This window comes from Glycine max, chromosome 9 (assembly GCF_000004515.6).
Source record: "Glycine max cultivar Williams 82 chromosome 9, Glycine_max_v4.0, whole genome shotgun sequence".
Classification (NCBI taxonomy): Eukaryota; Viridiplantae; Streptophyta; class Magnoliopsida; order Fabales; family Fabaceae; genus Glycine; species Glycine max.
The window spans coordinates 37,500,382-37,517,675 of NC_038245.2; the positions used below are offsets into that span (position 1 = coordinate 37,500,382).

Genomic DNA, 17,294 nt, shown 5'->3' on the forward strand with positions numbered 1-17,294 from the left:
AACATTCCAATAACAGTGTTGGTCAAGTCAACATATAGTAGGTGCCGAAAGTACTTTGTTGATCGTGGTCGCCAAGCCCAAAGACAATTAAATGAAGGCCAAGTATATTGTTCTAAGCTTGTTAAAGAACTTAGGAAAAATCAAGAACAAGCTTGTTCGCACATCGTTCGCGTGTATGATATCCACTTGACAAGGTTTGAAGTAGAGGAGACCTTCAATCCTATAACGCAATGTAGCGGACAAAAGTGGGCAGTTAACTTGAATGACTATTATTGTCAATGCGAAAGGTATTCTGTGCTTCACTATTCATGTTCACACATTATTGCAGCTTGTGGTTACGTGAGCATGAACTACTACCAATATATAGATGTTGTTTACACAAATGAGCACATCTTAAAAGCATAATCCGCACAGTGGTGGCCTCTTGGGAATGAAGCAGCAATTCCTCCTTTTGATGATGCATGGACACTTATCCTTGACCCAACTACAATTCGTGCGAAAAGTCAACCAAAATCAACAAGGATAAGGAATGAGATGGATTGGCTATAACCATCTGACCACCGACAAAAATGTAGTAGATGTGGAGCAGAAGGGCATAATAGGCGTCGATGTCCAATGCAATATGACCGTGGGAGTAATTCATTTAATTGATTTATGTATGTTAGATGAGTGACTTGTATTGATTGAGGTTTTGTTCAATGTATTTACTTTGTGGTGTTCAATGAAATCGTCAGTTACTTATTTTTGAATGTGTACTTTTGTCAGGAAATTTATACATTACTTATTTTCAAAATTGTATCTAAAGGAGAACTATCTACAATGTTGTACTTAACAGTATTCAAATTGATACTAAAGGACAACTATCTACAATGACAAACTATGGACTATCTGAAACAAGGACAAAACCCAACATAATAAACATTACAGAATAAACCCTAAACACTACAGAATAACACCTAAGCCTTAGGGTTTATAGTTTAGGGTTTATGGTTTAGGACTTAAGCCTTAGGGTTTATGGTCTAAGCCGTAGGGTTTAGGGTTTATGGTTTAGGGCTTAAGCCTTAGGGTTTAGGGTCTAAGCCGTAGGGTTTAGGGTTTAATGTTTAGGGTATAGAGTTTAGGGTTTAGGGTTTAGGGTCTAAGCCTTAGGGTTTATGGTTTAGGGTTTAGGGGTCAGGGTCTAAGCCTTAGGGTTTAGGGTTTAGGGTTTAAGGGTCAGAGTCTAAGCCTTAGGGTTTAGGGTTTAGGGTCTAAGCCTTATATTTTATGGTTTAGAGTTTAGGGTGTATGGTCTAAGCCTTAGGGTTTAGGATTTAGGGCTAAGCCTTTGGGTTTAGGGTGTAGGGTGTAGGGCTTAGGGGTTAGGGTCTAAGCCTTAGGGTTTAGGGTTTTGGTTCTAAGCCTTAGGTTTTATGGTTTAGGGTTTAGGGCTTAGTGTCTAAGCCTTAGGGTTTATGGTTCAGGGTCTAAGCCTTAGGGTTTAGGGTTTAGGGTCTAAGCCTTAGGGTTTAGGGTTTAGTGTCTAAGCCTTATGGTTTAGGGTTTAGGGGTTAGGTTCTAAGTCTTAGGGTTTAGGGTTTAGAGTTTAGTGTCTAAGTCGTAGGGTTTATGGTTTAGGGTTTATGCCTTAAGGTTTAGAGTTTAGGGTTTTTGGTTTTAGGGCTATGGGTTTAGGGTTTAGGGTTTATGTCTTAGGGTTTAGGGTGTGGTGTCTAAGCCTTAGGTTTTAGGGCTAAGGGTTTAGGGTTTAAGTCTTAGGGGTTAGGGGTTAGGGTCTAAGCCTTAGGGTTTAGGGTTTAGGGTTTAGTGTCCAAGCCATAAGGTTTAAGTTTTAGGTCTTAGGGTTTAGGGTTTAAGCCTTAGGGTTTAGGGCTTAGTGTCTAAGCCTTAGGGTTTAGGTTTGAGGGCTTAGGGTAAGGGTTTAGGGTTTTGGGGTTTAAGCCTTAGGGTTTAGGTTTGATATAAAATTACTCCTGACTCATATGCATCTAATGAAATAAAATTACATTTAGAAGTTGAAATAAATGGAGTGGATCAATCCAGGTTGTGTGACATTAATTAATTTCTTAACCCTAAGCCTTATGGTTTATGGTTTAGGTTCTAAGCCTTAGGGTTTAGGGTTTAGGGGTTAGGGTCTAAGCCTTAGGGTTAGGGTCTAAGCCTTAGGTTTTATGGTTTAGGGTTAGGGTTTATGGTCTAAGCCTTAGGGTTTATGATTTTGGGTCTAAGCCTCAGGGTTTAGGGTTTAGGGTTTAGGGGTTAGTGTCCAAGCCTTAGTGTTTAGGGTTTAGGGTTCAGGGTCTAAGCCTTAGGTTTTATGGTTTAGGGTTTAGTGTCTAAGCCTTAGGGTTTAGGGTTTATGATATAAGCCTTAGTGTTTATGGTTTAGGCTTTAGGGGTTCAGGGTTAGGGGTTAGGGTCTAAGCCTTAGGGTTTAGGGTTTAGGTGTTAGGGTCTAAGCTTTAGGGTTTATGGTTTAGGGTCTAAGTCTTAGGGTTTAGGGTTTAGTGTCTAAGCCTTAGGGTTTAGGGTCTATGCCTTAGGGTTTAGGTTTTAGGGCTATGGGTTTAGGGTTTTGGGTTTTGGGTTTAGTGTCCAAGCCTTAGGGTTTAGGGTTTATGGTTTAGGGTGTAGTGTCTAAGTCTTAGGTTTTAGGGCTGAGGGTTTAGGGTTTAGTGTCTCAGCCATAGGGTTTAGGTTTTAGGGCTTAGTGTTTAGGGTTTAGGGTTTAAGCCTAAGGGTTTAGGGTTTAGTGTCTAAGCCTTAGGGTTTGGGGGATTAGGGTTTAAGCCTTAGGGTTTAGGATTGAAATAAAATTACTCCAGACTCATATGCATCTAATGAAATAAAATTACGTTTAGAAGTTGAAATAAATTGAGTGGATCAATCCAGGTAGTGTGACATTAATTAATTTCTTTTGTCTACCTTAGTGCACATATGGCATTGGTGTTCATTGGTATTTAGAAACATTAGTTATTTTCTTTTGTCTACCTTAATTTTTTTTAACTTTATTTATTATTATAGTTTGATGCGCGAAGCATATACAAAGCTTTAGCCAAATAAAATTTGCACAAGTATGCTGCAATTTAGGCACAGCATGAAGCAATTCGTTTAACAAGTCAAGTCTTCTATCCACTTAGCAGAGAAGAGATGATCTGAAAGATGTAGGTAGTTGAGTGCATGATGACCAACGGATGACTGATTCAATCACCATAAGGTCAAGTTGCTCACACTCACCATGTTCAATTGTTCTGTTTCTCTTGCTTGTGATCCATTTCTTTAACATCACGTCCAATCCAAAGAGGAGAATCTTGTAGCAAAAGTAGTCTTCCCAAGTTTGTTTCTGCGAAAATTTGCTAACAAGATCAGACCATGAAGCTAAGAAATAGTAAAGACGGTTAAAATAAAAGGCTTTAAGCATACCTCCAGCAATTGCATTTACATCTGCCATGTTAGCTGAGCACTCTAATTTACAACTCTTTTGCTCAACAGCGAATGTTAGGGTGTTGGTGAATAAAGAGAAAAACTCCCTGTATTAGAGGTCAGGCTCCAGAAGCTAAGAGATAAAGCAAACAGGTTTTGGGTAAAATTTTGATATCTTTTCTGCCAATTTCATTCATATATATAGTTCTACACCTCTAGACATAAAACAGAAAATTCTAACAAATCCTATCATTGCATGACACCTGGTCCACTAAAACAGAGAGCAAAAAGGTGCAATTCCACTGTAACATAATTACTTTATTTATCACTACTTAGAGTAATTTCTTAAAGTAGCAGCCTAATGGATATATTCCTCGCCGCCTGTGGGTTTTCTGCTAGCTAGTGTGTCTGGGCCTCTAGTGCCGAGTGCTATCAGCAGATGTGGTCGAGGGATGAAAACCTAAGCATTGAGGGGATGGGAGAAAAAAATTCCAAAGCAGGGGAATTGAGCGTCACAAGTAGGTGAGCCGGCACCAAAGCTAATGTCTTGACTCTTGGACATGAAAGAGGCAGAGAACGAGCTGCCACCATCATCCCATTCTTCACAATTTTGGATTTTATGTTTACTTAGTTGTTCAGGATTTGTTTGGTTGCTTTCCATCTAGCAATGATATGATCTAGAAAGGGAAAGTTCAGAAGAAAATTGGAGAAACAAATTCATTTGAACACACACCATAAATGACATAATATGATGAATTTTATACCGTAAACAAGCCCTATTAGTTTTAATAGTTTTTGGAGTTAGAGTGTGCTGTCAGCAAGCATTTCTCTTTGATGTTATGGCATAACTTTATTGCTGAGCCATATTTGCCATAATCTAAATGTTCAGAATTGTCAGATTATTGATTCAATAAGTAGAATTAGCATATTCTTAAAGCTTCAGTTATGACGTATTCAATAGATAGTAATGATCTTTTTATGTTCAATTTTTTAATAGTCTATACATCAGTTGAACTGTCGTTATCCTGCTTGACCAAAATGCTCTCTTAACTCCAATGTGAGATCTAAATAAAACAAATTCAGCAGATAGGCATTAACAGCGAGAAAAAAAATCAGTAAGCTTACCTAAAACCTACCTCCTGGACAGTGAGCCTTTAAGAGAAGGGTCTGTGCAGAGCATTCCCCTTATCAAATCCTTAGCATATTCAGGAATGCGATCCCAAGGTTCCAAAGGAAACTTCAGGGATGTAGCTTAAATGGCTTCAGCGACTTGGTCTTCCCCGAAAACTGAGGCATCCCACTCAACAAAGTGTAAAGAATAACACTAGTCCTTCACCCATCAGCAGCCTGGTTATATGCACCAGCTAGTACCTGTGGACTCGAATGGACTCCCCATTAACCCATGCAAACTCTGACATGCTTAGACAAATACCAATATTTGAATATTAATACCACACATGTTCATGAGACTAGGAGTAACCAAAATTGAAAAGAAGATTATGATATGCAAATTGAAAAGGAAGCGGAGGAAGTAAGTACGGCTTGATTCAGGTTGCAAGCCCAGAATCTGCCAATTTAATAGGAGATGAGGAGGATCTTGTTGCTAAGAGAATGTTCTCATGCTTACAACCTGCATAAGGTGTGCCCAAAGAGAACCCTGTCTTCAGATTCCGAAAACCATCCATGCTTCTCTAATCTGTGAAACAGCTCGCCTCCAGCACAAAGCTCCATCCCCAATGAACAAAACCTTCCTCTTCGTAAACCACCTTGAGATCCACAACATTGGGGTGTCAGATAGCCTAGCCATTATCTCTCTCATGTTTACACTCCCATCCGAAGTAACCAACCTATCTTTAGCAATTGATGTCAAAACCTCTCCTGTCAACCTGTGATAACATGTAACATGCCCTTATGACACACCAAACTGCTCCAACCCAGTTGCTGACCGAACTGATCTTTTACACTAGAGATGTGGCTTGTGTCTAATATGGTTGCTACTTTGTAATAATAATTATATGAAGTAAGGTTCATTGCTATACCAATTTCCTCCCTCCCCAACACATAAAGAAATATACTATGTAACTACTCAATTTGCTTACCTCAACAAAAATCTTTTCATTGTGCTTTGATGTTGTTGCTGCTTTGTTTGGTTGTGACTTGTTGAAATTGAAGGCTTCCCAACAGCCCGACTTCTAATTTAGTTTAATGAAATAGTCTTCAACTTCAACTTCACATCCATAGTTAAAATTTATAATAATTAAAAATTCTTTCAACTAATTTCTTTAATAAAAAATAATTAATTTGATTAATCACATTTTGTAGTTGTAGTTTGATGATAGAATTCACAAAAGCAAAATAGATAAATGACAAAAAAAAATTACAATTAAGACTAAATACTATGATTGATAGTTAGAACTTAATGTAAAAAAAACTGTGAAGTCTATTATTTTAAGATGTTAAATTTATTTTATTTAGAAAATTCGTAGTTTGAATCATCCATAGAATGAGCATCATTGTTCCGAACTATCATTATTCCAACTGGGAAGGAAAAGAAGTTAAGGTGTATTAACACAATAAAAAGAATGAACTATTACTACTTTGACATAGTTATCTTGTTTTGTTAGGTTATTTTATATATTTTTTTTGTCTTTTATCTTATTTTCTTACTCAACTGAATGAAAGAGAGAAAATTGTTAAGTCATTGGATTACCATGTCAAGTGGAATACATATGATTCTCTTTGCTACAAGGTGTTAATCATGAGATTATTATTGACCAATGATCATCCACTTAATTATAGTTAATTTTAATAAAATTGAATATTTCTTAGAGATGAATTAAATATGTTAGAACTACATTTTTAGATTTTATTTTATTTTTAAAAAAATTTGCATTCCTTTTGAAGCATGAACTTGTCCTTATTATTTCAGAGCTTCTAACACAAAAAAATCAGAATATTTATTTTTACATCATTTAAAATTATAATAAATAAATATTTTTAATATATAAACTATACTCTAACTAGATTAAAATAATCATTTTATAATTTGTAAGTTTTGACTTCATTTACTATATTCCAAAAAAATATTTTCTTTAAAACCATCCTACTATATAAATAAGGAGAAAATATATTTATCTTTTTCAGTATATTAAATGTATTTTATTTATTTAATACTTAATATATCAAATTCCTACTAAATAAAGAAAAAATAAATATTTTATCTTTTCAAGATATTAAGTATATTATTTTCTCATTTGATACTTACATTATAAAATTCCTACTAAATAAAGAAAAATAAATATTTATATTTTCAAAATATTAAATATATTATTTTTTATTCAATACTTAATTTATAAAATTCCTACTAAATATAGAATATATATATATATATATATACATATTTATCTTTTTAAAATATTAAATATATTATTTTTCATTCAATACTTACTTTATAGAATTCCTACTGAATGAAGAAAAAATATATTTATATTTTTAAGATATCAATTTTTTTCTAGTCAATACTTACTCTACAGAATATTAAGAAATATATCACAAAAGGTATAACATTACTAAAAGCAAGTCACACAAAATACGCTCAGACAATTTCACATTACCGTAGAGCTAATGCTTATGAGTGTGTTGGAAACGCATAAAATTATGATGAAGGGGAAAAATGCATTCCAATGCAAAAATAACAAAGCAACGTGGGAGTTGTGTTTTTTGTTGCTTTCCCTTTAACCTAAACACAAACACATTCTACGTGTCTTTTCAAAATTCATTTCTTTGTTTCACCACACTACATCAGAGTTCATTTCGTTACAAATTACTTTATTTAGTTTGATTACATCAGTCTAACAAAAGAACCATGACATCTACCGGGGAGAAGTATTTCATATGGTTTATGGTGGACTATTTAAGGGTTAGTGTGCCCTTTTCTCTCTTGATTTTTTCCACGATATACCTATTGAAAAAGTATTTTCGAGAGAGTACTAGTTGAATACTACCTATTGAGAAAGTATTTATGAGAGGACACTAGTTGCCCACTACACTAAGGAAGTCGGGTTTGGCCCCCTCAACTCCTGTGCTTGATGTTTTATTTTTTTTGTTTTTAATTTTAATTATTAAAATAATATAAATATTATATTATATAAATATATTTTTAATTGATTTTAATTTTTTTTTATTAAATTAATTTTTTTAATGTTTTTATATTTATTTAAAGAGATATATACAGATAAAGAAAAATGAAAAAATTAGATAAAATTATAATAAATTTTTTAGTTACGTTGTATGTAATTTTTTAGTTAAATTTATGTGCCGTTAATGTTTTATTGTTATGTTTGTTAAAAAAATTAGTTAGTAGTATTAGAACAAATTAAAAATTACAGTGAAAAAATGATTGATACATTTGTCTTATACAACAGACATATGTGTGATAAATGAGATAATAGCTGAGAATAATGAAACATATTAAACAAATACAATTAATTACAATGCAAATATGACAAAATTAATGATAATCTCAAATACGCTGCGTAGGATACTTGTCTTTTTTCTATTTCGGTTGTTGGTTTGTTAAAAATAGCCAAAATTTCTATTGGGCAGAATCGTTTTCAATAGTTGGATTGTGCTAACACCTTTAACATGTCTTTGTTGTTTTTCAATTCTGTTATTTCATATTCAATTAAATTTTCGAAATACTTAGCATGACCTGGTTGTCCAAATAACAATCGTCTGACCAATTGTGATTTGTGAATTTCATAAGGAAGAACCCCTATAGGTGCAACTTGCTTGATTAAATCCTTGAGTTTCTCCATGCTACATCTTGAAGTAATGCCAAATCTTATTGGATTTGTTCCAGTGAAGGAGTAACCCAAAAATCCACCTTGGTGTGGTATGTTCCACTCCCCGTTGTAATACATAATTGCATTATGAGAATGAGTGATAGTGGATTGAAGTAGGTTGAGTATAGCACCCAGTTTTGCTCATTATTGATGGTACATAATAATTCTATAGGGCAACACACGAGTTTTGCTCATTGCACATTAACATTGTGCAAACATCATCCTCATTTTTCAATTGGAGAGATGGAAAAAAATATTGTTAACCTACATCTATGAATGGTTGTTGATAGTAGATTTCATCTACTAATTGATCATTGGTTAGCGGAAGGGTGTTTGCATTCTACGCTTGGTGTTGAAGTGGAATTTCAAAAATAAACACCACTTTGGTTGTGAGTAATTGATCCATTTGAAAAAATGAAGGCTAATCTCAAGTTAGCAATGGTCCAGCTGCTTGACTCTCCCAAAAATGGCATAGTAATAAGATTGAATTTGGTTTATGAGAGTATGTTGTGTGAAATTGTGAGTTTGTTTGTATTAAGGGTGTTTTGTGTTATTTATAGCTGTATGAGCATTTTGTTTGTCATGTTGATATGTATTGGAATCTCACAAGGTTAGAGTTGTGTTCATGCTAAAGACTTCTCTAGAATCCAATGTTTCTTTTCCCCGGTAACTGATATAGGATACGTCCATTATAATTTTCATAGTTGCAAGGGTCCAAATCATAGTTTTTTTCAATTCTGTGTTTCTATTTTGGGATTGTTGTCCATGGAACTAGTGCACGATATTTTTTTTTTTTATTCTTTGATGTTCAAACTATGGAAAAAGTGTGTCACAAATATCATTACTATGTTGGACATAATTTTTAAAAAAATGCAGAATATGGGCACTTAAGCATAATTGCAAGGGTCCAAATCATAGTTAATTAAACCGTTACAGGGGTACTTAAACATATTTGATCATATTATCACAACATTTTATACTTCAATGACCAAGACGATGATCAGTCCCACAGGGCGGTGGACGCCGATTATGTCGTGTATTTCTTCTTTCCTGTATGACTAGTTCTCTTACGTCATGATGATGTTGTTTTTCTATGTCATTATATTCAATGTGGGTTGCTGCAGTTGAAGAACTTTGTCCTTGTTCTCCAAACGAATGTGGAGCATCAAATTGTTGTAAAAAAGCTAAATATGATGCTGCAGAATTTGGTGTATTCAAAACAAACCCAACCGTCTCCATCAAGACATCGATTGCAAAGATCAAAACATTCATGAGTTATACCCCATCCTATGAAAGACATGGTTAGCAAAGCAAAGGGCATTGGAGATGATCCATGGAAACGGGAAAGAATCATATACCAACTTGCCAAAAATTTTGGGAGCTTTGTAATCTTGTGTTCCTGGGACTGTGGTCGCTACTCAAATAGAATTCGTGTTTGAGGAAAGAGAAATCGTACCGGGCAAAAGAATGTTTAAACGTGTCTTTTGGTCATTTGGTCCATGCATTAATGGGTTTGCATATTGCAAACTCATAGTACGAGTAGATGGTACATGACTTTATGGAAAGTATATTGGCACAAATGAAAATCACTCATATTTATCTTTAAAAAATCACTTATATCTAACCAAACAATCGAGAAGCATACGGGTATGCTATTTTACGGTCCCCATCCCCACCCTCGTCCCTGATCTATATTTAATATAGATTTTATAACAAAATAGCTCTTAAGATTTAACATAAAAAATAGTATGTCAAATTATAACTAACCAAACAGTTGAGAAGCACATGGGTATGTTGTTCTCCCGTTCGTCCCATCCCCATTCTTGTTCCTGTTCTCTATTGCCTTTCGGGGGTCAATTTTGTGCTCATATATTTGTCTCGTTCTCATCCTTGTCCACTAAAAATGACTATTGATTTATGACAATATAGTTGTACATATATTTTTGTCTAATTTTAAATTTAAAACTAATTTAAGATGTCATTAAGATGAATAAGTCATAAAAGTGCAATGATTCATAGCAAACTTAGCCCATTACAATAAGAAATGTCAAGTCTCAAAAAAATTAAATAAATAAGGGAAATATAATAAATATATCCTTTAGGGATAGGGACATAGAGTAATTACATACCCATCCTTGTTCGTACTCATTTTAAAAAGTCGAGTAATATTTATACTTGTATCCAATCAAAGCGGGATATTCTCCATCAAAAATTAAAAAATTGACACGGAAGAAAATAAAATTCAATTTGAAACACAAAATATATTTATATTTTTAGATTGCATATAAAAAATAATAATCCATGTGTTGTGTCTAAGTCCCCTAACCCCCCAATATGTTGAAGGAAAAACACCTCCCTATACAAATATCAACTACCATATTTGAGACATACAACAAAATAAAAAATAAAATAGCCATTGTCATATAAATGTATGGTGTGTTGCTGCATGAATCTCTCATGCTTGTTAACTCTTTGGCTACTCTTCAAAATAACACCAAAATATTTCACAACCAATATGAGTTTAGTAACATGAAGTTCCACTTGCCTTGCCACGACTTGAAACCTTACACAATAGCACCTAATAGATTTTGTACTCGATACCAAGCGACTGATAATGACTCAATGCCTCTTAAATAAAAAATCAAAGGTTTTAAATATACCAATCACTGAGTCAAATATATCACTCACAAAATGAACTCCAACTGATATATTATTTTTTCGTGAATAGTTGGTATATTCTATCACCCGGTGATGTATATTCAACCCAATGTTTTCACTTTTAATTTGTTTCTTAGATACTTCATTTAAAAGTATATACTTTCAAGGTGTCAATTTAATATAATGCATAAGTCAGATTGCATTTAAATAAAGCAAAATAAATAAAATGATTGAGTGTAAAACAATTCAAATTATGATTAAAAGTACATAAAATATGTCATTTTAATTTTCTTAAAGCACATATGACCCAATACATATGTGTGGCAATTCAAGTAAAGTAGAATTCTTTATTCTCTAACTTAATTTTTTTTGTAACCAATACATAGAACCAAAAGAATACATTCACTACAAAGGGTATTCTTAACAATAGCTTAAAAGAAGAGTTCATACATTCAGTGGAAACAAATGAAAGTTCCCTAATTAGACAAAAAAAATAAAATAAAATAAACTATCTATATAAACTTAATGCTACATCAATCATCCTACCACAAATTGCTTTAAGTGGAAAAAATGAGTTTAAAAACAAAGGAAGAAACAATGGTAAAACTCCTTGAGCTGTTCCAATAATTTAGATATTACATCTCACTTTAATAAGCTTCTTTTAGACTCCTTGGCAAAAATGTGTACGTAGTAGTACAATTTCAAGCTTGCAAAAACACACTCCAATTTAAAAACATGATACATATAGAATGCTATATATCACATGTAAGTCCACAAATTAACATACCCCTATAAGGAGAACACATAGCTATAAATATCATATGTAAATCCAGAATGCAACTACATTTTACCAGTTTTAACCATTATATCATGATCATGAAAACATCATAATGGTAAATGTGTCTTCATCTCAGCAATTTGGAAATACACACACCATAAATAGCACCTCAATGCAAGCCTTCACACCAGAGAAAAGCACAACACTTGGTTTCTAACAGAATATATGTTAATATTTCATATAATTTATTTCCTTCATGATGCTTAAGGAATCCTCATTTCTAAGGACTGGATGTCCAAAACTTAGAAAAAATTTATGAAGCGCAGATGTATCCATATAAGAATACATAGATGAACACTTCCAAAAAGTTATGCAAAATCTAGAACTTGTAAATAGAAATCAATTAAAGCACATGCCAATAAAATAAACAATTGTGATTCAAGATTATATTGTTCTCTTATTATATAGCATAAGAATTCTCCCAAATTAAGTGATAAGATAATAAAAGGTTGAAGAGGTTGTCGAAAATAGGTTGAAGAGGTTGGAAGACTATCTGGGAATAATTGGTGTACAATAGGATGTGGTGTAGTGCAACAGTGCTGACATAAGGAGTTTGGTATCATGGTGTTATAATGATATAGGGACTGCGAAAAGAGGTTTGATGACTAAATTCAATTTATGTAGTGGAAGTAGATTCTAGTTTGGTATACTAAGGCACATGAGCAAAATTCTATACTACCAAGTAGGTGTCAATACTTAGATTTTCATATGGCAGGCAGGCACATAAATATTTTCATGTAGAATAAAGAATTTTAAAATTAGGAGATCCTTACATCATCATGACTTAGTTGTCCAAATTGCTCTGTGATATCCTTAGGAATTGGATCAACATTGACAGAAAAGGCTTCTAAAATAAAGAATAATATAATGTATAAATTGATATAAACATAAGTCAAGAAATAACAACTTATAAAACAACTGCTAAAGAAACTGAAACAATAATAAGGCAATTATGCCTTTATGAAGTCAAGCTTTGTGCCTCTTTTGTATGTCAAAATAAATAATAAGAGAGTTAGCATGACATCCCGTGTATGATAACCATTCACCTAATTAAGCCTAATCTAAAAACTCATGAATATCCTCCAGCTATATTTACATCCCTAAGATCCTAGAAATAAGTTAAAAACACAATTCAAATTGAATTTGAAATAAAATGCACCTCAACACACAAGAAATTTTTGCTATTAATGACAATAAAACAAACATTTCCTGATGCAATCAATTATTTCCCTTTTAATTTAATCAGAGAACAAAGAGGAAGAAGTCATATCTAGTGAGCTCCACTTGTTCATATACACAATGAATGCATTTTCCTCAAAGAATCCAAGATTTAAAAAAATCCTAACAATGTCCTATTAAAAATGAATTTAAAATGCTATACATGTGTTTGAAGCAACCACATTTTTCTTTATTATTTTGATCATTGTCTTCAATTAAAGTAGCTAGCTAGGGATTATGGTGTTCTCTATGGTTAAAACATTGTATACCATAAATTAGGTCATAAACACCTAGAATTCACTCCCTATTACTTAACTTGACATCCTTATAATACTAAAATTTAAAAATATGTAGAGGGAGTTAAGTACATTGATTTGCAAGGCATTTAATAAATCTTGGCAGACCAATAACAACTCCCCGACATCATCGACATTGTATGCTGACTTATATATTGCCTTTAATGTGATAACCATGCCAAAAATCTATAAATGAAAATGTATTAACAATCAATTAGTCTAACATAACTTCTATGCAATTAATTATTTAATGGATCTCCAACAGTTCCAGTAGCAAAATTAAAAGTTAGTTACCTTAATGGCATGTTTATATGGCAAAATTTTGACCTTCCAAATGGCTTTATCATTCAACTTCTCCAAAAGGCTTAAGCGGTCTTATAAGAAATTAAGAGGTCAAACTAAAGAATTAATACTTTATTAAAATGGTTTAACTCTTTGCATTAATTAAATATTTCTAAATTTTGACTCTTAATCTCTAAATTTGGTAGCTATTTATGAGCTAGTGAATTCTTGTTTGAATACTATTTATATTCCTTTTTCAAGTAACCATCTTCAAGTAGTTCCTTTTTTTCCTTGTCCCAAAAGGAACAAAGTTAATAAAGTAACTTGAGATAAGAATAATATAATCTTGTATCACTAACAAAGGAAAGGAATAGCTTAATCTCTTACCAGTAACAATGTTTTAATAAAAAAAACTAATTAGATTGAAAAAAAAAGGCTCAATTGGCTTAAGACATTTATTAAGAGTTTAATAATTAAATTGAGGAACATATAACCATAATTCCAAATAAGATGGGCAAAGGTTCGATTTTATATATTAGAACACACACACACACACATGCATGCGTATGTGTGTGTGTGTGTTTCGATGAGAAAAAAATAACATAAATAGAAGAGACCAAAAATCATGACAAACAAATACATCTAAACTTGAGCTTTAAGGTGGGGAAAAATTATCAAGTAATTCGTCCATCAATCCCTATGAACCACACTCCAAGATATATCAAGATTGCAACTACAGCCACAATGAACTTCCTTTCATGATCTCCTAAATCTCAACTGCCACACAACCATCAAAGAAGAAAAATAAAAATGAGAGAAGTTGAAACTTTATAATATAATAAAACTCAAATAGTATATAAAAGATTCACTCAAAAAAATAGTGTATCAAATTAAACTTGTCACTCAATTAATAACTTAAGTAAGACTTGAAAACCATATCAACGGGCACCATTATATTAAAGGTATACAAATCAGACTTGCATCTTACATGCACTTGTAGAATCATGTTATTCTAATTGCAAGCTTCAATGTTTCTCTTTTGCATGAATTTCTTTGACCATATCAAACTTCCATGCCATTCCATAATGTGTCAACAAATAAGCAATCAAAAAACGGAAATATTTAAGATCTTTGCACTGAAATATTTAAGTTAAAAACAATCAATTAGTTTTTTTGTTAAAGAAATAGAACAATTTAGAAGACTTAAAACATCAATTTCCTTTGCAAATAGAAAAAAACATATGAACAGAAAATAGAAGAGAAAGGGAGAAAGAAAAATGCAACAAAAATAGAAAAACTGAAAAGAGGAAAAAGTGAAACATTACTCAAGTAAATTGCCAAATTGGTCATTGAATTTGTCTAGCACTCTCAATTTAGTCCCCCATTTGAATGAAATTAACAAAAAGGTTCTTGAAACTTTAGTCACCTAATGGTTGACTCAAATAGTCTCCTAGATTTTTTGTCCAACAGTTGTGATGCAAAGGGATCTACACTATAATTTTGTATCTCCACAGTCATTTTCTCTTATTCATCTTTCCTATATGAATGCTTTGCAACTTTCTTTACTTCATCTCTAACCCCTTATTTTACCAAGAGAAAATTTAAACTTTCATCAATCAAAATGGGATAATTTTACAAAAGGTGGAAAAAGGAAACATAGAATCTGCAAGTGTACTAAAAGAAATCATTGTTTCAATGAAACTATTTCTATGCTTTAAACCCCTCACTCCACTTCCTCCAACAAAAATCATAAAATGAATTTTCAAGACCAAAACATCAAAATGGAAAAACTTAAAACATGAACAAAATCCTTTTTTCGTAAATAATATCCAACATATAGGAACTCACCTACGATTGGACCCTATGACAGCATCGACCTTGGTCATCAACGGCCATTTCCTCAAAGACCTCACCGTCACCAGAGTCATCGACATCGGTGGGTGTGGCCGCCATTGACGATCTCCTATCAATACCAAAAATTGAAACTATAATTATAACAAAAAAGCTCAATTCAAACACAACAAAAACAAACAACAACATTCACCTAGCCCTTAATTCTTCTCAATCTAAAATATATGTCAAATAATTAAACCCTAACAAAATATAGAGAAACATAAAATCAAAACCAAAAGTTATAGACAATTATTGTGATACCATTTATCTATCCCGACATACATATTTATATAATATCATACATGAAAATATAAAATTAATTAAAGAGATTTTATTCAATAAACATAAAAGAGTTCACGTGGATAAAAGGTTCACATCCATATTAATCATCAAATTAAAAATTTATCAAATAAAGGTATGAAAACATCTCCGGGCCAAAATAAGGTCGTTCAATTTTTACAAAAGTAAACAAGTTAAGCAGCAGAATAACATAAAGTAATATGTTCAGAATATTATGCAAATAATATAGAAACTCATGCCTCAATATCATATCCTATTAGAGTGTTGTGTCCCAGCGTTCTCTAGCACGAGGTTCTTTAAAGTCATTCATCTAATCATCTGCTCCCACAAATACAAGGTTCGAGATTATCACATGATATAAACACAAATAACACACCAGAGTGAGTTATCACATTCCTAAACAGATAGAGATAAATGAAAGCACATATATAATATAAGTATAACAAGCTCAACTTAGTACAATTTGCATTATTTTATGACTCATTGTGTAACATCACTTGTCCCAAGGATTTAATCACAAAATCATATTCCACACTTTCACATTAATCATGTGTTCAAAATAACACATCTCAAGTACAACCTAACATCTCACACTCACACAATTCATTACACATCATCACGTGACAAGTCACAATGGTCATTACACAAGTATTATGCAACAGATACACTGAGACTTAATTCTATATGCAATGTGGTACCGTGTCAGTGAAAAACTTAGTCGAGCGTCTAGGAGTACATGACAAAACATACTACACACTAGTAAGTTAGGTCACTCTCACTAGGTAAAATAATAGGGAGACCAGTCAGGGTCATGTTATTTTGAGAGAATGCTTCAACCATGTGGGATTAGCACAAGCTTAAAGGAGTACTCAAACCATATGTATTTACCTCCAAAGACTAGACTCTGAAGAGTCCATCAGGGCATCTCCCTCCTGATTCAGGTTAAACTCAAAAAATTTTACCACGCAAACTCTATCTATGAACTATATAAAACACACGACTCCTTAATTATTCTCAAAATAATCTTAACTTGTCACGCCTCAAAGTGATTAAACTCGTTAGATTCCCACAGTGGATTCCATCACAATACTCGTCGTGCATTAACTCGTAGCCCTTAAAAAGTCTTACAATTGTGTGATTGTACAATTCATAGCTCACAACTCAATGCGTACATTATATCAATACACATGTATCTTACAATTTAACACATACTTAACTTGTCACCTACACACAGTTCATTACATTTTCATAATCCTAAGACAACACGTTATCACGTCTCATGCATCATATACATGCCACACAGTAATAATATTAATATGTAATGTTCATATGATTAAACCCCTCAAAAAATTTCACATAATCATATCAAAATCAAAGGAATCAAAATCATATGTCAAAAACACAAAAACACCAAGAACACTCAATTTTATCAACCAATTTGCATCAAGGCATCAATTGGACTGTCAAACATAACAATCTCGTAATTATAATTGTAAAGGCAGAATTACAATACAGTAAACAACCCAAAATTAATAAACTCCA

At 32.7% G+C, this 17,294-nt stretch overlaps 1 pseudogene; it reads right to left on the reverse strand.

Moving 5' to 3' along the window:
• Positions 1-3,883: 3,883 nt before the first annotated feature.
• On the reverse strand, positions 3,884-8,345 carry LOC121172844 (calcium-dependent protein kinase 6-like; annotated as a pseudogene).
• Positions 8,346-17,294: the final 8,949 nt, after the last annotated feature.